General features: G+C 39.4%; 1 protein-coding gene across 1 annotated transcript in view; it reads left to right on the forward strand.

Annotated features, from left to right (window-relative positions):
- Nucleotides 1-17: 17 nt before the first annotated feature.
- The window catches only part of TRPC4 (transient receptor potential cation channel subfamily C member 4), a 128,072-nt gene continuing 103,340 nt past the window's right edge, over nt 18-24,749 (forward strand). The window contains exon 1 of the mRNA XM_015643538.3: nt 18-536. The gene's annotated coding sequence lies outside the window, so the exon portion shown is untranslated. The remainder of the gene's footprint in view (nt 537-24,749) is intronic.

The following is a 24,749-nucleotide window of genomic DNA, read 5'->3' on the forward strand; positions in this document are numbered from 1 at the left end:
AGCCTGCGGCCGGCTCGGGAGAGAGCGCAGCGGCGGGGACGGAGAAAGCCGGCGTGCTGCCCTCTGCGCTCCTTCTGCCGGTATTGGGGTGTCTTTCATCCCTCCCCGCGCCGCGCAGCCCGCGCTCCGGAGGGGACCGCCGCGTCGGAAGGAGCTGTTACTTTTTGCAGCCGGCATGAGGCTTCCCGAGGGAACAAGGAGATGCCGCGCTAAGCAACCGGGAAAGAGCCTGCCTCTCATCTGTTGCAGCGGAGCCCGGCGGCAGGCGCTGTCCCCCCGGCCGGAGGTGATGGGCACCCGCTGACTCGTGGCGTGCGTCCGAGAGTGCCTGCATGTGTGCCAAACATGGAGAAAATAAAGTAAAAAATGTGGATAGTGCGTGAGATGGACGGCAGCCAGTGAAATAAAACAAACACCTTCTGAAGGGATTTAATTTACAAACGGGATTGAAAAGGGTACAACTTCCATGGGAAAAATGTGACCTGTTAAAACTGCTGTCGGAAGATGCCGGCTGTCAACGCAAGCACCTAAACCAAGTAAGTTCTCATCAACTTTGATCTATTCTCTTTCTGAGCCATTAATTACTTTTTTGACCCTCCGGGGAAAAAACAAAACAAAACAAGCAAACAAAAACAAAAAAAAAAGGAAGAAAGAAGTCCCTATGACTGTCTAAGGTAACTTTTTGCGCCGACTCAAGCAGCATAAAGCGACATCGTGCACGCCTTTGGCCCTTGGTGATACTCCAGAGGAATATTAGGATCTCTTCCTTCCTCTTGTATGTAATAAACGTATTTTTCGCTGGCAGCCGGTGCCGTGGGAAGCGGCATCCTTCGGTCGCTGGGTGACACCTGCGGCACAGCGGAGCGCGCAGGGGGCCGGAGGGAGCGGGCGGGGGCCGCTCCGCGGGGCAGGAGGAGGCTCCGCATCCGCCGCCCGCTCCGCTGGCAGCGCCGCCGGCCCGCCCTCGGCCCCCGCCTGCTGCCGGCGCTGGGAGCAGCGGCCCCGGCAGCGCCAGGCGGGAGAGCACATGTCGCACCCTGCTGCCGCGGTGTCCCCGCAGGCGTCCCTCCCAGAGCGGCCTCGCTCGCCGCCGGCACAGTCCGCAGGAGCCCTGCCGGAAAGGCGGGGGTGCTGTCAGAAAGCCCCCGGGGAGCGACCTGGAGAACGGCGAGATGCAGGTGGCGGGAGCAGAGCAGGGTGAAGTGGGCCGTGGGACGGCTCCTGGAGCAGAGGAAGGTTCGTGAACCCTCTGGGTTCATCCCCCTCTGGGGGTTTACACGGGCAAGGCCCTGATGCCGGGGGAGATGGGAGAGAAGCTATGGTCCTGTTGGGAAGCAACAGCTGATGCTCTGGAGGTTTAAATGCCGACAGAAATTCAGCACTCTGCCGAGGCACACAGCTGTAGTTGTGGCTACAGTTGTCAAAAGCTTCTTGTTAATCTAATATTTCCCTGTTTTTACCAGAAGGCATCATTTATGCACTTTTGTTTTACTGGACTTAGTTGAGTGACTTCATGTTAGCATGACAACCGAATTTTAGATTTCCCTACACATGACTTGTGAGATGGCTCTTCCAACATTATAACACCTTTCAGGTGGAAGTAAATAAAACCACTTTCTTTTACATGTTTTTGTTACAGGGAATGGGTACTCCACAAACAAAAAAAAGAAAGAAAAAAGGTAACAGATACATGTTGGTCTCATCTGAGAAATAAGTATTTCTAAGAAACGGTGCACATAGATATTTAATGTAGGATGCAGAATAGACAGAATGGAAGTATTTTAAGCTCTACTCACTAAATATCAACAGAACAGTACCTTTAAGTCCAGTTTGCTTGAAATTTCAAGTTTAATTGTATTGCAGTGACATGGAACGTTTCAGTGTTTTTGTTACTTTCTTCAAAGCCCACACCTGGATAGCATAGCAAGGTTTTCTGTGCAAGCATACTGAATTTTCCATAAATTAACTATATTCACTTAAGCAATAGTTTTGTGTACAGTTAGAGAAGCCAGGCACCAATGAGAGTGCTTTAGACCTGTTCTAAAATAGCAGAAATTCTGGAAGACCTGAATTTGCATCCATTTTTTAGGCAAGATTCAGAGATAAGCTTTATCCTTCAATATCAAAATAGCTAAAACCAAGCATGGTTTTCCTTTGGTGTTGCCTTCTACACTGAAATGCCTTGGTTTTGTCTGCAGGAGGATGGCATTCTTTACTGTGTTTTTTTCTCTGTTTTTTCTTCTGTTATTCAGACCTAGGAACAGATGAGACTCTATTTGGAAACAGGAAAACAAAAATATGTCTGTCTTTTAAATTTAACTTCAGCCACTTACTCTGACTCTATGTATAGCAGTCATTGCCCTTAAAATAGCTCCAGAAAAAAATTCCATTTCTTCTTATCTCATGCTATTTAAAGCCAAATACTGCTAGCTGAAATTTAAGTGAAATTGAGGTCACTACAGATGATTTTGATTATCTTTTTTAGATACCTTTGCTTATCTACTGAAAACATTGGGTCCTGACCAATGTGGTTCTGCTTTTGGTGACAGTGGCCTTGCATTTCTTCAGTGTGCAGAGACCACCGAGTATATATTGAAGGACTCACGTAGGAAAAACGTTTTTTTCCCTTTGTGTATGAGTGTTTATTGCCTGACTTAAATGGCAAGGAAAAGTGTGCATCACTGCTCCTCCTAAGACCTGAGACCTGTACTGGTACTGTACATACCAGTACACTGTTTAATCTGTCAGCTTTTTCTGGGATTTGATTCACTGGAGTGAGGTGTCAAAACCAACAAGAAAAATCCTTTGTGGCTTCTCTACTTGCCTCTGGTGGTACTGGTAGTCAGTGTTAAAAGGGACTGAATTTATTTTGAAAATGATGACTAAGTCACCATAACTTATCTTATGGAAAGGCAGAATAGAAGCAGGAAGAAAAGACTGTTATAACCTGTTTAAAGAAAAAGCAGATAAAAATAGATGGAGCATTGTTCTATTCAGACATTTAATGGCTTTATGAGTGTCAGATTTATCATTACTTTTTCTATTCAGTTTTAAGTTGTGTTGGGTTATGTTCTTTTTACTTTCTCAGCTACAGTGTTCTTAATTGCTGAAGGAAGGTTGAAGGTAAAACTTTGTGTGTAAATCAATCTTCCATTGCTGTGTTTTGTGACAACACTAAATTCCACAAACCATCTGGTTTAGAAGTTCTGAATCACTGAGGAAGATAAACCAAACTTGCCCATGCTTTATTACACTGACACTACTTTAAGTAGTACAGCATAGTCTTCGTGTAACACCAGCAACAATGGTGCCAGAATCCTCATGTCCACTGTGATTTGTTGCTGGGAAAAAAGCTCCTGACTAAGTACATATTAATTAATATAGTTTTATTAAGTGAATGCAGGGGAAGGCTGAGCAAATTAAATCTTTCTGTAACAGATATGCATGCAGAAGTCCTTCAAAGGAGCATTACCTTTCAGTCAAATAGAATTTGAGGCTGACAAAAGAGGAACATCTAAAAATAAGACGATTTCTTTGTACAGTGAAGTTTTCAAAGGAATTAAGAGGTTTGTAGTGTGCCACAAAGACTAAAGTAACAAATAAATGTCTTTGTTATTGTATCATGTTCTTCTTGGAGTTGCAGGCTGTTTTGGTTTCATTTGAGGTTTTTCTTCTCCCTTCAAACGTCTGTTTTGGTTTAAATTCTCAAATCTTCCAGTCTTTTACCACTGCATTTCTAGTTTAGATATTGACTGGTGTGAGATGACAACTAGAAAGAACCTTGGATAAAAATTACTTTTTTTTTTTTTTTTTACAGCTAAGGTATTTTTCAGCAAATGTGGGCTGAAGTGGGACAGGAAAACTTCCTTAAACTCAAGTGAATTGTACATTTGTCTATGATTATGAACCAGTTCAATCTAATCTCTGAAGTCTGTGACAGTTTCTGCAATTTCTTGGTCACTGAGTCTGTGCTCAATATATTAATCTCAAAAACTCCTGACATACTTGTGCATGTCAGATGAACCATTTGATTGTTATAATCATATTATCTGGTATATTATGCAGTGTGTAGAAATGGAGAAAGATTTTGCACTGGGCTTTTCAGGCAAAGTGGTTATAGTATTTTTCTGGAGATGCTTTCCACATATCACTGAGAACTTATGAGCTCAAGCAGCCTTTCCTCAGGAGACAGAGGCCTCCATTCCACCACTGGTGCATGGACAGCCCCTGAGCAGTCAAGCCATGTGGTGGTGCCCTTAAGCTCTTCCACTCCTAGCTCATATGCTGGTTTTCCAGGATAAACAAGACTTTTTGTTTGGTTTTGTTTTTTTAGAGGGGTTCTGATACCAGTGTTAAGGACCACAAGTACATCCTTCTTGGCTCAGAACTAGAAATCAGAATCAGAAAGCTTATGCTAACTCTGTCCATGCCCAAGACCCTACTGGCAAAAGGAGTCCTGGGCTCCTCATGTTCTTGTGCCAGATAGTCAGGCAAAGCATGGATCAGTTGATTGTGAGCTGGCACCCAGGAGGACTCAGCCTCCTGTAGGTCTTGTAGCATGCAGGCTAACCTTTTGTGGCTACATTTGATAACCCTGAACTGACATGAAATACCTGTTTGCCAGTTATTAGGGAGAACCTGGAGTGTTTCTCTTCCTTTCTTGGAAAGAGAGGGGCTGAAGCAGGGAGTAAAACATCCTCTGTCTTTTGTCATATCTTTTATAACAGAACAAGCATCCTCCACAGCTGACTGTCTCTCTGTTAACCATGCAGCAAACTCCAAGACAAGGAACCTTTCTTCTTAAAGACAGATTTGCTGAATTTCAGCTGTGCAGAGCAGGCTAGTACATCATAAAGGTTGAATAAGCATAGAGGTCAGTAGATACAGCATAAATGGTTGCTATAATCAGCCTAAAACATACATTTAAAAAAACAAACAAACAAACAAACCCAAACATGCGCACACTCGCACATGCTCCAAGCTGCTGTGCTAACTTTTAAAAATCTGTAACTAGCATGAACTCAGAACTTCTGGGAGTTTGCCAGCTGCCACCTCTGCAATCCAGTTTCCTTTCACAGAATTCTTCAAAACATAGAGTCTAATGCAAACTCTCAATAGCTGCTTAAATTTTTGTCACTTTTCAGCTCGGGTGTCTGGTTTTTTCATGTCTGTCATAGAGAGGCAGCTGCTGCCAAAGAACCCAGCAACTTTCTGATGATGATGATGATGATGATGGTTAAGTAGTGGGGGTGATTATTAGCCCAGGTCATAAAGCATGACCAAATGTATGGTATGAAGTTGTCCTGGCCTGAGAGCCTCACTACTCCTTACACCTCACATCTCCTAGAGAGATGTAGGCATTCTGCCAGCAAGGACCTTCCTGCAGTAGACTCTGTGAGATTCACTGAGAATTCAAATTTCTTCTCCTAACCCACCAGTGGGTATTTAATTAAAGTACCCACTCTCATTGGGGCCGGAGGTTAGTTCTAGTAGAATCAGTGCTGTTTGTTAAATTAATGGTTAAACTTTCACCAGTGATTCTTCTGTACTGCCCTAAATCACGAGACTACAGGGGACTTCAAATCAAAGATTTGGAGATGAAATCTGTATTATTCCCTAGCATACAGATGTTTTTAACAGATTAGCAGTTTGTCAGAACAGAGAGTACTGGACTAAGATAGAGCAATAGATCTACATTCAGTGAAAATGGTATTTTCTTTAATATTTTTTCTTCTAAAAATTCATATACTTTAAATTTATCTTTGCCAGTCAGTATTGTAACTAGCATGTTATAAGGCACAATATTCTGTGCCTTGATTTGCTAGTTTTATTTCCATTAGAAAAAGTAAGCCAGACCAATTTACTTCCTTTGACTAAAGGAATGAACAATAGGATTGTAGCAGAAGATGAAGGGTCATATTGTGTCTGATTTAAGATTACCCTAGTACATTTCTTTATACTAATTTAAATATAAAAAATATTTTAATGGAAAATTTTGAAAATCTGTAAAAAGGGATTTTTGCAGTGAAGGCCTGTGTTGTTTTTTTTTCACCTAGGTCCCACAAATTAGATTGTGTTTGTAAACACCAACCACCTACATTCTTTGTATAGTCACTGGAGAGAGACAGAAACCTCCCGTGAACAAACTAATCCATCCAATTTATACCTGCCATAGAGTGGAAAGAAATCAGATACTTATTGTTGCTGATTGTTGTTTGATTTCACACAGCTGAAGTAAGGTGAGATGAACCTTACCCTATTGGTGTCAAAAAACCTAAAAAACCCAACCAAACAAGCAGTTTCAGAGGAGACAGTAAATAGACATTGATTTTCTTCTAAGGAGTCTTAAGACCCTGTTGTCTTTCCAGATACTGATGCATCATAACAATAACAGATGTCTGCAATATAATTGAAGTATCTTGTTGTCTGTTCTCAAAATTTTTAGGAGTTTGTGAATGGGTTGGCTAGCTGAAATACAGCTTCTAGTTGTGCCAAGGGAAACAGGAGTGTCAGCTGGACTCTTGCAAAAGAAGAACACCCAGTTCTGGGTGCTCACATCCTGCCTCCTCCAAGAGCAAGGTGTCTGTCTTCCAGAGAGAACACATTGTATGTAGAGCAAGGGAAGGAAAACACAGATCCTCTCTTCAAGTGTTCTCAGCATTGCCAGTGCCACAGTGTACTTTAGTCCACTGAATACAGAAATTATCTCTCAGCGATGAAATAGTTTTAACTGATGTCTATGTGGAAATGTTATTATTGACCACTTCAAAAGCAATTCTTCTGCTGCACTTCAGCACTGATTGCTGAATGGATTCTGCCTATCTTCCACTGAAAAATAGCTAAAATATCCCATTTGTATCCCACTTATTTTATACTGACAACTTTTTATTTTTTAGATTGGGAGAGGTACTGGCCATTCATTTCTGATGGTAATGATTTGAAGTTATGAGAGCAGCAATCAATGCCTTGGACTTGTTTATGCTGGCACAGTGTGAATGTTTTTTAAATTTGGTGTGTTCTGTAGTACATTTATACCTGCAACACTACATGCAACACCACTGCAACACAGGAATTTTGGCCATGAATAAAACCAAATCCAAGTTGCCTACAGAACAGTTGCCTAATTTGCCTTAAGCCTCTTAGCTACAAAACTGTCATTCCCAAGGCAGTAACTGACTGTTTGTCTTTGAATTAAACTAGACACTGTAGCTTCAGACCTCTGAGCCTGTATAGCCTTTAGGAAGAACTTGGTAACTTCATAGGGTGATTCACATGACATATCTTGAAGGAAATTAATTGCCCTCCGCAGGGAGTGCATTTCTTCTTATTTGTAATGAGGCAAAATTGGGATGACAAACCAGCCTTGGATGTCAGTGTTTTGGATTCCTGGCTTAGTGAATATGTGTCTCAGCTTTATTTTTCACATGTTTTAAATTGAAGTACTTTGTTGTGTCACATCATGATTAATAAAGTTTCCTAAGCCTAATATGAGGAATGTGTTGCACTATTTTTTTTAATCTATTAAAGAACCTGGTACCTATGGCACAGAGATCACATATTTCAACTTGATGGCATAGGCAGGTATTTGCACTAACTCCTAGTCTGTAACTACTCTTGTATTTTCTCATAAAAGGCATCATGCTTCATACAGAGCAATTGCAAGATAATATTTTGGTCTGTCCACTTACATAAAAATATTTTATTCATGATTGTTTAGCTTAGTGAACTTAGTGATATTAACTTTGAACATATTTGCTTATGCACTGAGGCCAGCTGTACCAAATACTGATGCGATTTGAGATGATTACATTTATTTTGCTGCAATGTTTTTATGTAGAACTAAACTTCCACATAACTCTCTTTGGTTTTCTTTTTAATTTTTTTATTTAAAAATTACTTTTTTCAAAATACTTAAACCAAGCAGAATGAACAGGGGTTTGAAAGTCCCTTCTTTTCAGTGTGATTTCACCCACAGAGGAGGGAAGCAGGGGATGTTCAGTGAGGTGGACTGCATTTCTGTTCTTGGCCACTAGTCCATCCTCAGAGCTGCACTGACTGACTGAACTAGCTTGACTACACAAGGATGGGTTAGGATCAAAGAAGGATTTCTCATTCATCCCCACTGTGCTTCCTGTGCACTCGCTTCCTAGAAACAACGCTCCTTTTGCTACTGCTTGTGCTGGCTTTAAGCCAAATGGGGACTTTGTCCATCTGAAGAATTCATTTGGATTAAGTGCAGACAGGATTTAGCTTTATAAGTTTTTATAATTAAAAAATGATCTCAAGTGCATAGGATCTAGATGTATGCCATCTACCTTATTTATTTTGTTAAAGAGACATTACTCTCATGGTAGGGTATTTCTTTGCTTAGCACCCTTAGGGAGGGGTTTTACCAACGTCTCCTTAATTGATGTGCTCCTGTGCATTCACCCATATCCCTTATTAACTTCAGATTTCCCTCTCACTTGCTCAGTACATTAAGTCAAGAAGTTATAGGTGAGCTCTTGTTGAGACTGAAGAGGATTTAGTTTGTCTTTAATGGAGAGGTTTGGGCCAGCAGTACCTGTGTATGGGTCTGTAGGTCTGTGTGATGGGATATGTTCAAGGAACTCGTTTTCTTGTTAGTCCTCAGAGCCTTTGAAGTTCTTCAGGGCATTGTTACTAATACCCCAGAAACAAGTAATTTAGGATGTAGTATCTTGCATTACCCAAAGTCCACAGGTCAGGGTCCTTATTTTTAGAAAGAATCATTACTGATTAGTTATTATTAGTTTATTATTAGTTATTCTTCTCAGTGATAATCTACAACCAGGCTTCTGATAAAACCAAGATTTTCTGAATGTGGGAAAGATAGCAAGAGCAAGAGTGGGACTTTGAGGAGGATAGAAATAAGTTGACATTTCAAAACAGAAGTGGTCAAAACAGTAAGTGGTGTCATTTCAGAACAATCAGGGAAATAAAGGACAATGAAGACCATGACTCTTGAGAGACATTAGCACACTCAAGTAGGTTAGCTCATGCTCATCTTCCCCATGATACTCCCAGTGACAGTTAGATAATAGACATCTTTAAGGGCTTGATTTTCTTTTGGAAACATAATGGGTTGGTTGACATGTGTACTGGGGCAACGTGACACTTCAGTCATCTTACTCCATTAGTGTTTTCTCGACAAATTGCCTACTTACTGTTATTTTAACATTCCTTACTTAAACCCATTGCTGAAAAACAAAGCCTACAATAAAAATTACCTAAACCAATCCACTGCTCATGATAGCAAAGCTTTATGGCCAGCACATGATGGAATTAATCTTAAGAATTAAGATGCTTCCTTCTAATTTAACTTTAATTCAAGAAAGTATTCAAGCATGAAGTAGTTCTGGTGTTCTACTGAAAACAGCTTCAGAAGTGGTTCCTGTTAGGCATCGGCTTCGTTCCTCTTCTCAGTGTGAGACATTTTCACATTTTCCTTAATCCAGGTTTAAGAAGTATAATTTGAAAGTTCAGGTGATTATTTTACATATGACAACAAAGAAAAATATCTATAATGCACAAACCAACATCTCTTTAGCAATTTCTCAGATGTTAGAAATATGTTAAAAATGCTTGTGCTTTGCATGCTTGCATTCTGCCTTGGAAGTATGACTTTGGTTCAGATGTTCAACTCATTGTTCAAAATTTCTTCCATTTCTTTACCACAACTCCCTGAGAAAACTCCCTTTATGGCATACTTTTGTTATGGAAGTAGCTGTCATTTAAGAAGGCCATTTTGTAGCCAAAGATACCATGTTAAAAAACTCCTTCAGCCACTTTTGCATGTCTTAAAGGTTCCTAAAATAACAGAAGCTTTGTGCTTTTTCATTTATTTGTGTATTTATTTGTTGTACATTGCAACTATGTGTGCTCTTTGGTCTTAGGGAAATATTAAATCACAAGTGAATTTAAGATGGTGATAATGGTCAAAGTATTTTGAAATTACACCGCTCTCATGTGAAATTTTACAAAAGAGAAAATAAAACAATTTTGCCTTCTCATCAGTCCTACATGTATAAAGATGATGTAATTTTAGAAAATTTGTCCCCTCAGTTTCAAGAGAATTATAGTGCTCTGGCAGCTTCTAGTTTCTTCTCAATAATTTAGCAGTTTATGAAAAATATATTGTGTTTACTCTTCCACTCTGATGCAGTCAATGTAATTATGAGTTGTCGAGAATCTAATCCAAAATCTTTTCATTGTTGAGTATTTTAGAAAAATGTGTAGTCCTGAAACATTAATCTGTTTGCAATTATTGCCATGGTTGCAACCAGCATCTGTCCTGTGTAATATAAAATTTTCTCCATTCTCCGTCTAAATACCTTTTGCTGTTGCAGTTGACAGACTCATATATATGGAATGTTCATGGAGGGAAGCAGAGAATCTTTGTTTTAAATATACTACTGTAGTTGACAAGGTCTAAAATCTCACTGCATCTGATTATAAGAATTCCTTCATCTTTCCATTGCTGGGAAATTGACTTTACGAATGAAAATCAAGTAGGGAATGACATGTACAGTTTTTAAACCAGACTTCTTTTTTAATCGTCTGTAAGACATTCAGGAGCCATTCTGAACAGGATTTTATAGAATTTCCAAAAACCAATTTCAAGGTTATAGCACATCAAATGAAAAAAAAAAATCAGTCTGGGAAGTCTCTGCTATAAGCAGAACTGTAGTGTACTATTACATATTCAGTATGTTCAAGCTGTTATTAATACTTCCAGTAAATCCCATAAATTTCACTAAGCGTAAGGTAATGCAGGTTAACGTTTTATCTACTTATGTCAACTGTGAAACTAGACTTTGTATTATGATGGAATGATTTCCAGGTTTATGGATGCTCCAATTGTATTCTGTGCCAAAATATTCACATTTATAGGTCCTTACAGTTTTGTGTGTATATGCATATAGAGCTTTATACACACACACATAAGAGAAGAACATGTGCCTATTTACATATAGAGAGAAATATTTATGTGCACTGTGTAGCTGACACATATGAAAAGTTAATATTTGCTCTGGCAGGTGAAAAAGAAGAGCTCCCCAGAGTTCAGGAATACAGCCTCTTAAAGTGTCTGTCTTGTGTGAGCACACAGAGTTATATCAGTATCTTGTTGCCTGGGAGTATTTATCTCTCTGCACTTGTTTATAAGATTTAAAAACTAAGTGACTGAGTCCAGCTCTTGGCCAAGTATGGCTTCTTTGCCACCCCAAACAGAGAGGACATGTGAACTGAACTTAATGGCAACCTACCAGGACTTGGAAAACTTAGAGGCAGTTACTTTTCCTGTGAATTTAGAGACTCCCAAGAAGTGGAAGCTTCTTAAAAGCCAGCAACTTGTGTCCATGGAGCTGACAGCTCTGACATTGTGCAAACTGAGACACAGCTCCTATAAAGGAATTTTTTTCTCAAGTCTAGTAGTAAATACAGCTCGACTAGGACTGACTAATCTATTATCTTACACTTTGTTTGTTATCCAGAAGGAACTTTTTTTGTAGACTTTTATGTAGAAGTTAGAACTCATGCAATTAAAATCACAGCAGTATATTAATCAGATTCATGTAAGTGTAGCAATAAAGTTTTTAACTGATCTGAGGTGAACTGCACATGGCAGGTGTCAGGGAAAGCATCTGAGAAGAGGCAGAATTCTCTTGTGCTACACAGTTTTGAAGCCTCCTCAGAAACCTGCTTGTGAGGACCAAAGTGTACATAATATAAAAAAAAAAAAAATGTAGCCCAGAGAAGCTGTGTGTGCCCTGTCCCTGGAAGTGTTCAGGTTGGATGGGGCTTTGAGCAACCTGATCTAGTGAGTATCATCCTCTGTCCATGGCAGAGGGGTTGGAACTAGATCATCTTTGATGTCCCTTCCAGCCCAAACCTTTCTATGATTCTGTAATGTGATCCCATTTTTTTATGCTTCTGTAATGTGATTCCTCAGGATCCTGCTGGATGTTCCACCAGGAGTCACTGCAGTGGCAGAAGGCAGCAGCCAGATTGTGTTTCGTCATCTCCTTCATCTGAGTGTAAGAACCATTGTGAGAACAGAGGAGGAGAATACATCTCAGTGAAAAAGGGGGTTTCAGAGTAAGAAGTGTGTATCATCTAAGCCAATGTAGAAAACATCATCCTGGCCTGACAGTTTCACTTGCCCTGGGACATGCACATGGATATGGTCCTTGCTGATTGATTCAGAAAAACAGTAACTTGAAATCCCTGATACCTTTGTTGGTAAAAACAGGAGACACATAACCAAGATTCCATCTTTTTTGTCTTAAACCTCTTTATCATCTCTGCACTTGCCTGCCTACAAAACACTGAGTAAGTTGCCCCCTTTTTTTAGCATGGACCTATTAAGTAGCTGCACAGGGTGGCTGTGTTTAAAAGACTTGTAGGGATCAAAGCCAGCCAATCCATTCAGCTTCTCTAGGTAACCATATTTGAGTTAGTCACAAATTGGTCCACAGAAATTGCTTTTCAGTTCTTGGTGTCATAAATTAATTAATATTAAAATTAAAACAATATTAAAAGAATATTTTAAACCTTTCAGAATTGTCACACAAAAAAGTCGTATTTCTTTTGAGTCATTGATTATTAATATCTGTCATCTGCAGGTAATTTATCCCTCTCAGTACTAGCTGGTAACTTATGCAGTGGAACTGGTAAATTCCTTAATCAAACAAGCATGAGTGCTAAGTACTACCAAGACAAAATTAATAAATGCAAGCATTTGACTTGATCATCTCTGCACTCGTCTGTCTACAAATGGCTACCAGGTCAGAAATGAAGATGGCCAAAAGCTGCACACAAAATAGATTTGCCAGCTTAAATGAAGCCAGTAGCAGCTGTTCTGAAGAGCAGATAAAGTCCACACTCATGTTTTCTGAGGTCCATAATTCAGCTCATTTCTTCATTGCTTGGGTGTTATATTTTCAGATATGTTTTCACAGTTCTTACCTTTAACAGCCTGGTGCTTATCTCCTTGGTGTTTTATAATCATATATTCAAATTTTAATAATCATAACTATTTCCTCTGTTGTACAAAAACCCCCAAACTATACAAGGTCTGTCCCAGTGCTAGATGATAGACAAACCTGAGAGTATTTGGGTTCCTTCTCCAGATGTCTAAACCTTGAAATCCAATCAATACAAATAAACTGAATAGTCCTCTTCAGGTAAATAGCTTTATTCAAGTATACAAGAGGCTGTAAGAACCTCTGAAAGTCATTTATTAAGCAAAAGATCTTAATTCATCATACCTTATTATCTGTGGACTGCTGACAATGGATATGTTCCTAACCAGAGGGGTGAAGTTTCAAAACGTGTAGCAACTGAAGCCCTCATTTTTCCCGTTTTCTTCTGCTGCCTTCAGGGGTTTCAGTAGTGGTCAGAAACGTGACTGCAATTTTGGTATAATGCTAAAACCAAGGAGAGGACATATCCAAAATATCTATTTCAAGTTTTATTTTTTTAAAAAAACATTTAAAAAAGGAAAGAAGTTGCTATAGGATTAAAGATATAAACTGGACTAGAGATGTGATCAGGAAGCAATAGTAATTAACACCTGTTCAAAAGAAAGTTTAACAGCTCTTTAATTCCAAAAGATTATGAAACTGTTCAAGTAAAACACACAGACCAGAAGTAAGCACACCAGGGAATATGCAAATACTGGAAAGATTTCCAAGTGTTTTTAGGATTAGATAAAACAATGGTTTGCTGAAGGGGAAGGGGATCACTACAAGTAGATTTAAGATTGAATAGTTCAGTAAAGCAATATCAAAGTGACTCGAAGAGGTACAAAAATCACTTTCTCTCATTTCCTAGTGCCAGTTAGTGAAAAAGGTACTAGTAATTTGAGAATCAATAGTTTTTAGGCTATACAGTAAATAGAGCTATTGCACTGCACCTCTAGTGTTGCAGTACTGTTGTACTTACACACGTTGACTCTTCATTGCTTTCTGACCTGGCACATTTAAACAGAAATCCTATAATAATTAATTCATTTTTCATTTCCTTAACCCCAGCCTACCTAGCTAAGTCAAAGTTTGCTTGCCATTGATTTCAGCTGTGATATTGCTTAAACTATGAGTTGTAATGCCTTTGATATTTTAGCAGTGGTCAGGATGGAGAGACACTCTGAGTGGTGGGACAAAATGTCTTGCTGGGGTGTTGGCAGTAGAGGATGGAACATTTTACCATATACCATTTTGGAGACTTCACATGAAAGAAATCAAAGGGGACATGAGTATGTGCTTAAAATTTCCTGGGAAAGCACAGAGAAAACAAAATATGATAATACCACTGGAGCCTTAAATAACACCATGTGAGTGACACCAAAAGTCAGCTATGTAGTGTTGTGGATATAATTGCTGAACTGTAGCAGTCCTGGCAGGTTTTGAGAATCAAATGAATCATGTATTTGGGTGGTATAAGATTCTTAAGCATATTTAATTTTCTCTAGCTGTTGAATAAGAAGCAACACAGACCAAGAGCTACACAGTGTCTTGGCAGTCAAGTAGGAGAGACTCCAAACAAAGAAAGAGTTGGAACAGATCCCTGAAAATGAATATCCTGTACTGGAACAGACAGATGAAGCTAAGCAATAAAAACAATCTCTTTTTTCTTTTTTTTTTCCCAAATAAAATTAATTGAAAGCGAAAGACTACCATTTGAAGTGTCAAGTGATCTTGATAATTTGTGCCTTTTTTTGTAAAAATTGTGCTGTTACTTCCTCTAGAAAAGAAGTGTTGATTTCCTGAGTATCAGATATGAAAATCTCATTACTTGTGTGAAGTAACACAATGAACTTGTAAACTGTAGTGGATTACAATCTGGAGGATAATACCTTAAATGAAGAAAATAAGCAGTGTTGATGTTACTGGAAATTTTTCAGCTGATTTGAATACAGTCACTGTCTTACTGCCTTTTAAGCATAGTAGCATGTGTTTAACAGTGGCAAAAAAAGCCTATCTATAGACAGGAGTACAGTAACAGAGTACCTTCACTTGCTGTATTACTTGGCAGGGTCTTTCTTTGCCAGATACAGTTTCTCTGTGTTTTGCAATCCTCTGTGGGTTTCTGTTTCATCAAATCATCCAATCTTCTCTGTGGCCCACAGAAAATTTTAGCATCTTCATTATCCTTCAGCAATGAATTCTTCAAGTAATTACTTGAAGTCTCACCAGCTTTCTTTTTCTTGAATCCGACTCTTACTGCCTTTTTGATTGCCTCTGGATCTGATACCTGACAAGCTGATGAACAATTAATCCATGTCTGTCCTTGACACACATAATTACACAGACCTGCATTACACCTTCCATCTGTCCTCCTTTCACAGGCTGAACATTTGTACCGTATTTAGTCATTCTGCTTCTGGAAGGTCTTCTGGAGAGTTAATCAACCTGCTGCTCTTGTCTGAAGGTTTTCCAGTACTACTCCATTTTTTGAGATAAGTAGCCTAGAAATGCATGTTCAGTCCTGCATACCACTCTGAAACTCCAGACACATACACATTTGCATTAGTATCAGTGAAGCAAATTCTGTTTGACAGGAAATGGGAATGGTAATGAGAGAAAATTCATCTCAGATTTTGGGAACCATGACTCCTAATTGTTTGCCTTGTCCCTTTTTATAAAAGAAGAGTTACAGGGTACTTCTTTTCTTTTCCTGAAGCCAACTTGGCAGAGGTAGCTGAGGCATGTAACTGGTTATAACTCACTTATGCATAGACAAGAAAGGAAGATTTATAAAATGTCTTGTGTCTTGTTTATGTCAGTCTATTTCAATGCTGGGACCATAACTTTTATTCTGCTATTGAAATAAAGATCAAACAGTACTGCAAAACCCAAATCATTGTCTTATAGAAATACTTGCTAATGTTAGTAATCAGTCCTTTAGTTCCTGTACATGTGTTAAAATTCGCTTATTACTCACTGTAGCATATGGATCTAATGGAAGTTATAGAAGAACTTTTGTTATTCACTTGAATTTTCACAGTCTCTGCCCAGTTGAACTTCTTGTTCTGAGTTACTTAAAAATGTATCTCAGGCTGTGGAACTTTAGAATTTAAGAGAATAGGAATTTACTGAGTCATATAATACTGAAAATAAGAGTTGGGAGAGCACTCACTGAGCCATGCAGAATCTACTGTTCTTTTTTGTCTTTCGCACTCTAATTACACATATCACAAAGTAAAAATCTGTCTTTTTCTTCAGACTTGAAGTTTATAATTTAAGTGTATGTGTTTCTTGTTAAGTCATCCAAGAAAATAAATCAGAGATCCTTTAGCAAAAGGTTAACTGTTCATTTGTTTTTCCAGTTTGCCTGTTGGGAAAAGGAGTCATCATTTAATTGCATTTCTCTCACATCTACCTGAAAAATTTACAATTTATATTATAGGACTGTTTGGATGCATGGATAATCAAGTTCCCCTCAGCTGGCAGTGACAGAAACATAACCCAGCCATGGGCTTGAGCAAATCTGATTTTCACCAGAGTAATGTTTGAAAGCTCCATGCATGCCAAAGGGTGATGTCAATTCCTTAGTACTAAAAGGTGTTAACTTCATTATTATATATAAACAGCCAAAGTAGAGGGAAGCCTGAGTAATCAAGAGGCCCATGGTCAATACATTTCCAAACTTTGAGGAACTATTAAACTTGAAGGTGTTTCACTGTATTATAATGGATTTTTAATTACAAGCAATACAAAAATAATTTGATTCTGTCTTGGCCACAGCATTAGAGATGATAATCTGGTAGTTCAGAAATGCCACAAAGTCTGTATCTCATGTCAGTATATAATCTGAATACAGCACCGCTTTGTGGTTTTCATTTTGTCATGTTGCTGGGTTCTTTGCTCATGAACTGCACTGCAAAGCTTATTCTGCTTTTGGTATGTTTTGATATGGGATTGAAATATTCACTTGATTCCTGCAGTGCTCAGCATCTTGATCTTACTGACATAGATCACACCCTTTGACAATTTTACAAACCCTTGGGATGCCAGACATTTGCATTACTCTTTCAGAAGGATAAAGACTCAGCCTGCATTGGTTCATTTGGGTCCTTACCCAGGCTGCAGTCCTTCATGTACTACCCCAGCATGGTCCCTTCCATGAGGTGCAGGCCTACAGGAAAAGGCTGCTCCAGTGTGGGTCCCTCACAGGGTCACAAGTCCTGCCAGGAAACCTGCTCCAGTGTGGGCTCCCCTCTTCATGGGACCACAGGTCCTGCCAGGAGCCTGCTCCAGTGCAGGCTTCCCACAGGGTCACAGCCTCCTGTGGGAATCCAGCTGCCCCAGTGTGGGGCAGGTGGGTCTCTTGCACCCTTATGGACCTCCCAAGACTATGGAGCACAGCTGCTTCACCATGGTCTGCACCACTGGCTGCAAGGACATCTCTGGTTCAGGACCTGGAGCACGTCCTTCCCCTCCTCTCCACCGCCTTTGGTGTCAGCAGCGCTGTGCCTTTCACTCTTCTGTCCAGTTGCTGTGGTGCAGCCATTCTTCCCCTTCCTAAATATATTCTCACAGAGATGTTACCGCTGTCACTGATGGGCCTGGCTGTGGCCAGCAGTAGGTCTGTCTTGGGTCTGGCTGGCACTGGCTCTGTAGGGCATGAGGGAATCTTCTGGCAGCTTCTCACAGAAGCAACTACAAAGGTTTCCCCCATGCCCATGAAAATCTTGTCATGCAAATCCACTACAGCCCAAAGCTTAGCTCTCCTAAACTCATTATGATAGTTCAAAACCAGCATTTCTTACATTGTATCTTAATGCCTCTCCAATTAAAAGGTCTCAGTTCTAGTTAACCAGTTTCTTCCTTTTCTTCTTGATGTCATTGTATGTACTTGCAATGGTCCAAAGCAGATGTTGTTTACCTGAAGAAACACATGGCATAGTTATTATTAATAAAAGCACATTATAACAGAGGGATCAGTCAGTGATTAGTTACGTCTTATCCAGTTTTATGAACATGAATAAAAAAATAGACGTCCAAAATTTTAGTTATTCATTAGTGTAAAATTAAAAGTAAGCATTTTTTCATTTTAACGCTGCTCGGGATGAAAAAGTATTTGCACGTATACTTTGGATTATCAATAGAAATGATTAACTTGTGCATGAGAATCAAGAGTGAGTCATGAAGAAACAGGGGAAGAGAGAATTTATATCAGCTAGACTAAATAGACCTCTGCCTCATGAGTGCTGCTGGAAGCAAATCTAATGAAGGAACAAAGCAAAACGGCAGACATTGGAAATATATTCCCAAGCAATGCATCTAGATCTTGCAATTGCCAAGTATGGTCTGTTTATACTCATCATAAATGCTAATGCTATGACTGGAAGGGAAGAGGGAAGAAGAGGACAGGAAAACCAGCAGGAGTCACAACAGTGGCAGAATGTGGAGTAAGTAATTCTTCCTGAAATGGACTGGTTATGTTACTGGAGATAAGCCTGTGTCTCATTCTCATTATCAGACTATGCATTTTCGAGGTGTAAATAATAACTACTGCCTTGGAAAAAATGATCACACTTTATAAAGGCACATAAAAAACTGCAGATGAGTGTGGTTGGACTGCACATTTCACATGGATGGCAGTAACAAGAAAAAATGCCAAAAGGAAGATTCATAACCCATGCTGAGTTAATGGTGGGAGTCAGTGATCTCATCTTCCATGAGTCTGTAATTTGGATTTTTTGTAGTGCTTTTGGTATGTGGTCAGAAAAGTTAAGAACTGGAAGACCATATATATATAAAAAAATACTGCTGGGAGTTACTTCCAAAACAGAGACTGTAGCAGACTTTCAGCAGAGAACTGTATAATAAGCACTGTAGTATGTGGGTGGTGCTACTTCTGCCATTTATAGGCAATAAATACTATTCACTTTTGCTTAAGAAAGAATACGTAAAATTGCAAAATAGTTGCCATAGTGTAACCAAGAAGCCAGCTTTCAGAAATTGTACTGCATTTGTTGTTGTTTTTAGCTAAAGAATCTAACATTAAACAATTACTTTTTATGGACAAAATTTCTAGCTCTTTTAGCCCAAGGCATATTTAAATATGTGTCTTGCAATGAGAAAAAGTTTAAAAATTTACACAGCTTTATTTGAAAATAATCACATCTGTGCTGTTCACACAGGTGATACTAAGTACCAGAAAACACCTCCTAATTTTTCCTAAAAAAAAATGAATTATTTTTTAATTTAAATTCTATTCGTAAGGGAAGTGTTGGCTTTTGAAATTGTTACCATCCAGATAGTCTGGGAGAAGACATTAATTTCATGTAGGGCTTAATTTCATTAACAATTGTTACAGAAGGCCTGCATTTTTCTTGCATGGAGTTACTTCCCAATATCTGTTTATCTGAGTGTTTTCACTTAATATTCAAAATAGTTTCAAACATTTCATAAGAGCATCTGGTCCATATTTTTGAAAATCTCTGTGTGTTTTTTGTTTAATTCATATAGTGATAGAATCACAGAATGGTTTGGGTTGGAAGAAACCTTAAAGATCACCTAGTTCCAGCCCCACTGCCACAGGATGGGTCACCTTCCATTAGACTGGGTTGATCTGGCCTTTAAGACATCCAGGGATGATGGGGCATCCACAGGTTCTTTGAGCAGCCTGTTCCAGTGCCTCACAACCTCATAGTGAAGAATTTTTTCCTAATACCCAATCCAATCCAGCTTTTCTATAAGCTCCTTTTAAGTACTGGGAGGCTGCGAAGAGGTCAGCCCTAAGCCTCCTCTTCTCCAGGCTGAACGACCCCAAGTCTCTCAGCCTGTCTTCATGGAAGAGAGCTCCACCCTTCTGATCATCTTGATAGCCCTGCTCTGGACCTGCTCTCGCAGATCCTTCTTGCCTTTCCTGTGCTGGGAACCCCACAGTGGGATGCAGCACTCAGGGTGGGGTTTCAGGAGAGGAGAGTAAAGAGGAAGAACCACCTCCCCCATCCTGCTGATCATGCCTCTTTTGATAATGTCCAGGTTTATCCCAAAACAATGAGGCATATGTAAATGCCACAAAATGTATGCAGTGTTTCAAAGAAAAATACTGCCTTATGAAGTGGCCACAGTGGGTTGGTCTCATATGACCACAAACATTCATAGTTGAAAAGAAGCTTCAAACTTCTATAAAGAACAATAGATATAATTTGTAGAGGTCACATTTTTCCTTTTTGTTTTTAATAGCTAGCACAAGTATTTTCGATCCAGACAGGTATGCTTCTGTGCATTTTGGATGCATATATGAGAAGGCTCAATGGCTTCATCCTAAAAGCTTTCTAATCTGTGAAAGTTGGCTTCCATCTGAGTTTTGAATCAGGTCAGTCTGCAGCTTCTTCAAGTCCAGCAAGGGCACTATTGTCATATTTTCCACCAGCTGGAATGAGAGTAACATCTCTTCCATATGCAGTTCTTGTCCCAGGTAAAATCAGTTTCACAATCCTAATTCTGTGAGTCACTGGGCAGTGTGACTCACCCAGTATCACCCAATGGTATCTTGAGTTCCAGCCCGATGCTTTGCTCACCAGGTAGCTGAACTGAAGTACAGCTATTCTGAAATCTTTTGTTCCCCTTCCTAAGAGTCTCTCCTAAGCATGTTACATAAGCATGTTCTCACCAGCACAAGAACAACTGTGGCAATATATGAGTGTATATATAGTTCTGTGATGTGGAGCTGCTTGCAGAAGTTCTCTTACTCAGTTTTGCAGTATTTGTGGCTATTTGGCCTTTTGAATGGAGGTGAAGGGGTATGAGCCATTCTTCTGGAAATAAAACATATTTGTCATTCCTGAACAGGTGCTTGGGAGTTAGTTTATGTACACAGTGATCTCAGAGGCTCCTTTACTTTTAATAGTTCAGGATGAATGTCTCAAGGAGTAGGAAGAAAATATGTTGTAATGTGATCTGTAAGTTCAGCAATTCCACAAAACTTTTTTTTTAAAGAGGCCAAAGTTAGATTCACTGACTACACATTTATTTCCTTTTAATTACCCTCACTGCTTGCATTTTAGATGAAATTGGCTTTTATTTATATTAGAAGTTGCTTTTATATGGTGGCTTACAAAAATAAGGAATCTCCACATGTGCAAAATAAAGTCTCTTCTGAATACTTGATATCAATTAGCATTCAAGGATCTGAAAATTTGTCACATTTCTTGACATCTTACGCATAATTTTGTACCTAAATTCTGGAATGTATTATTCAGTCTAACTGAGGTCCTTGTGTAGGACAGGGTGTGATGTAGAAGTGAAATAGAAAGTTTGTAAGTAGATGTAGCCAACAAAATTACCTGAAATAATGGTCTCCTTAGGGGTTTGCTTCATGTAAAATGGTTCAACTCCAGCAAAGATGATAAGCTTTTCATAAACCAAATATGTTTAATCTTTTATATGCTTTGTGCATTCACATCATCACTCAGAATGCTGTGTAGGGCAAAGTCTTCAGAGTACTGTTAAAGCCCATTAAACCTCACTGAGACAAGTAAGTGCTGGAGTGCTTGCTGAATCAAGGACAGTCTTCTAGCTCTGTGTTTTTCTAGTTCTGTTTTTGTGAAAATGCATTTACTATTTATAGTTCTATTGATGTCCCTCCTCTAAATTTAATTCATCACAGGTGCCATTTTAGACAAACAAATCACTGGCCCTGCTCAGAGCAGCCATGTGTGAGCAAATGAAGAGATGGCAGAGCAGAAAGTATGAATGTGTTTTCTTCAGTGTCCCCAGCAATGCTTCAGTTACACCGTCCCTTGGCATTTCTCCCCCAAAGTCTCACACTGCCCCACAAGATTGCACTGAGGTAACTCTCAGGCCAAAGATTTCCTGTTTGTGTGTCAATCTCAGAAAGGCAACTGGCATCTGTCTGCCATCCTCACATCAAAGATACAGGTAGTAGAAGGCACTGGCTCTTTGTGCCATGCTCCTGTTCAAAACCCGTCCTTCACTTTGACAGACACAGTTTAGATAAAATAGGAAACATGGAAACACTCAGGCAAGCATTAGGCTTACTGGCCTGAAAAAGGATGTAGGGTTTTGGTGGGTTTTTTTTCCCTTTTTGGGAGAAGTGGAGGAAGGAATGTTTTCCTGCTGGGAGGGGATTTCCTTTTGATGCTTTCTCCAGTGTTCTTAGCAGCTGAGGAAATCATGCTTGGTAGGACAGTCTCCTACGGTGCTGTTTGGCTTTTATGGATGAAATTCTAGCTAGGAATGCTTTTGGCATAGCAGCATAATCACTTTTGAGGAATCCTAAGGAGGTCCATGGTTGGAGAGCTCTTCATGACTTGTTCAGTCTTTCACTAATTCACTGCATCGTGATCAAGCTATCTAAAACCTCGCTCCTTCACTACTGATTATTGGCAGAATTTGTCTCTGGACAGTGCTGTGGCTGTTTGCCAAATTGTCGTGGGCACTGTGGTCATGGAAACTTGAACAGATGCGAGTCTTGCTGAGTATGATGAGTAAAAGCTTTTACCATCTGATTTGGTAGTGTTCCATGTTCCTTTATCAGGCTAAAAAATACATGCTGGTCCATCATGCTTGGTGCCCCACTCTGACACTGTCTCCCAAGCACATCTGCTGCTCTCTGCAGCACACACAGCCATGAGAGCAATTTTCCCCTGTCCACCACAGTTAGTGTGTCCCCTCTGGGCCAGCCTGGGATGTCAGACATTCTGACATGTCAGCACAGACAATGAAAATTCATAAAATAATGTTCCATCTAAAATCCCAGAGAGGTGGATATTTATTCTAAGCACAGGTCTTAAATATGCAGTTTTAAATTTTTCCATAAATGGTAAGTCTGGAGAGTTCTGCTTTTATGTTCTATTGCGGAAGCTGCTTTAGCACTGTCTGGACTACATAACCTTGTTTAGTGATAGCTGTGGAATTGCTACCTCTTGTAAGATAATGATGGGATTGGCAAATTTCATCTAGTGTGGCTGGTGCAGTCTTGTAATAAAATATAATTTGGTCTTTACAATTGGAGAAACACATCTTCACAGGAAATAGGTACTTTCCTCTGCTGCTGCTGCTACTACTGAATTGTTCTTCCTGTCACTGCATGCCCAAGGCTGTCTGTAGATCTTAAATGCAACCAAATGCAGCAAAATAACCTTATCAATATCTTATAGGCTTCGAGGGTGAGGGGAGCCAAAAGGTCTGTGATTCCTTGGGGAGGGGAGGGAAGAGGAGGGGAGGACATGGTCCCTTTTATGGTGTAACAAGAAGCATGGGGTTGCTGTTGATGGGCAGCTCTGTGACTGACAGCTTTCTTTGTCATCACCTTCTCCACATAGCAAATCCATGAGTAAGTCTTCATCTGAATGGTGACCAGCACTTTCAGTCAAGTAAAAGCTCATCTTCCCTTTCACATTTCTGCTAAGGCAGCAGAGACTGGACTTTTCCTGAGCCATCAGGAATCAGGACACATTCCCTGAACCATCAGTTGCCTTGGTGCCACTGTGCACCAAGCCAATAAAAAAATTCAGCCTCAGACTTCATCTGGAAAAGAGAGATAATCTCTCATTCAGGGAACAGTTTCAGGTGAGGCTTGCTGTCAGCACTATGCCTCTCTGGGGAGGGTGTGATGTCCCACTGGTACTGCTGTAGCAGAGACACAGTGCTGTAAACTTGAAGACAGACCTGAAATTAAGCACGTTTATTGTTTCTATTTACAACTGTTTTTTGAGACTTCTCAGAGGGACTGTGAAGTCCAGAATTGTACTTGCTAGAAAACAAAGTACTATAATTCTTTCATTATTTATCATGTTTTCATGAGTAGTAGCAGCAGACTGTAGAATCTCCCTGAATGTGTATCTTGCAATAACTGTACTTTGAAGTCATCACTGCCACATTACTTCAGTGAGTATATGAGTGTCACTGCCATACACCACAAACAGGAAAGTAATTTTCTTTTGTCAATCAAAAGAATATGAATAAAATTAAAATGAATGCTTCAGGTTTTCCCTTTTAAGCATCTAGCTTCTAGTGTCACTTCCTAGAGCAAAGTGTTCCAACAAGTAATCTTGTGATTAAAAATACTAGAATCTTACTTTTATTTGAGCTGCAATATTGGAATAAATTAGGAAGAATAAGGAAAAATGTAGCAAGTTTTATTCAATATTGCTTGATTTGCTCTTCTCTGTCTTCTCTTGATTAATTTTCAATATGTAATATAAAACTGTGTCATTCTGAATTAACTTTTACAGTTAGATAATGTTTAACTGTTACATTCTTTACAATAACTGTGAGAGAAAACTTTTGTCTTTTGATGACATGTTCTCTGTGAAAAGACTTTTGAATTTACTGAGACTAATTTTTATTCTTACTTTCATATACTTGATATGTAATTTGCATTGTCCTGCAGCCCCACCTATCCTTCAGGCAATGAAGACCAAAATACAGCTGAGGTAAATTTTTACCAAGCAAACCAAAAGCACACAATCTTCACACCCATCTGTAAGCAAAAAAACTGTGAGAAAACAATTTGTGGTGTGCATTCCTGCTGCTCGGGAATATTTAGAGGCATTTGCACAATGCCCTTAATAGTTTAATGTTTGGTTAGCCCTGGAGTGTTCAGAGATTTGGACTAGATGCTTGTTGTAGATCCCTTTCAACTGAAATACTCCTATTCTATTCTATTCTATTCTATTCTATTCTATTCTATTCTATTCTATTCTATTCTATTCTATTCTATTCTATTCTATTCTATTCTATTCTATT

The sequence above is a fragment of the Parus major genome, chromosome 1, assembly GCF_001522545.3.
Source record: "Parus major isolate Abel chromosome 1, Parus_major1.1, whole genome shotgun sequence".
Classification (NCBI taxonomy): domain Eukaryota; kingdom Metazoa; phylum Chordata; class Aves; order Passeriformes; family Paridae; genus Parus; species Parus major.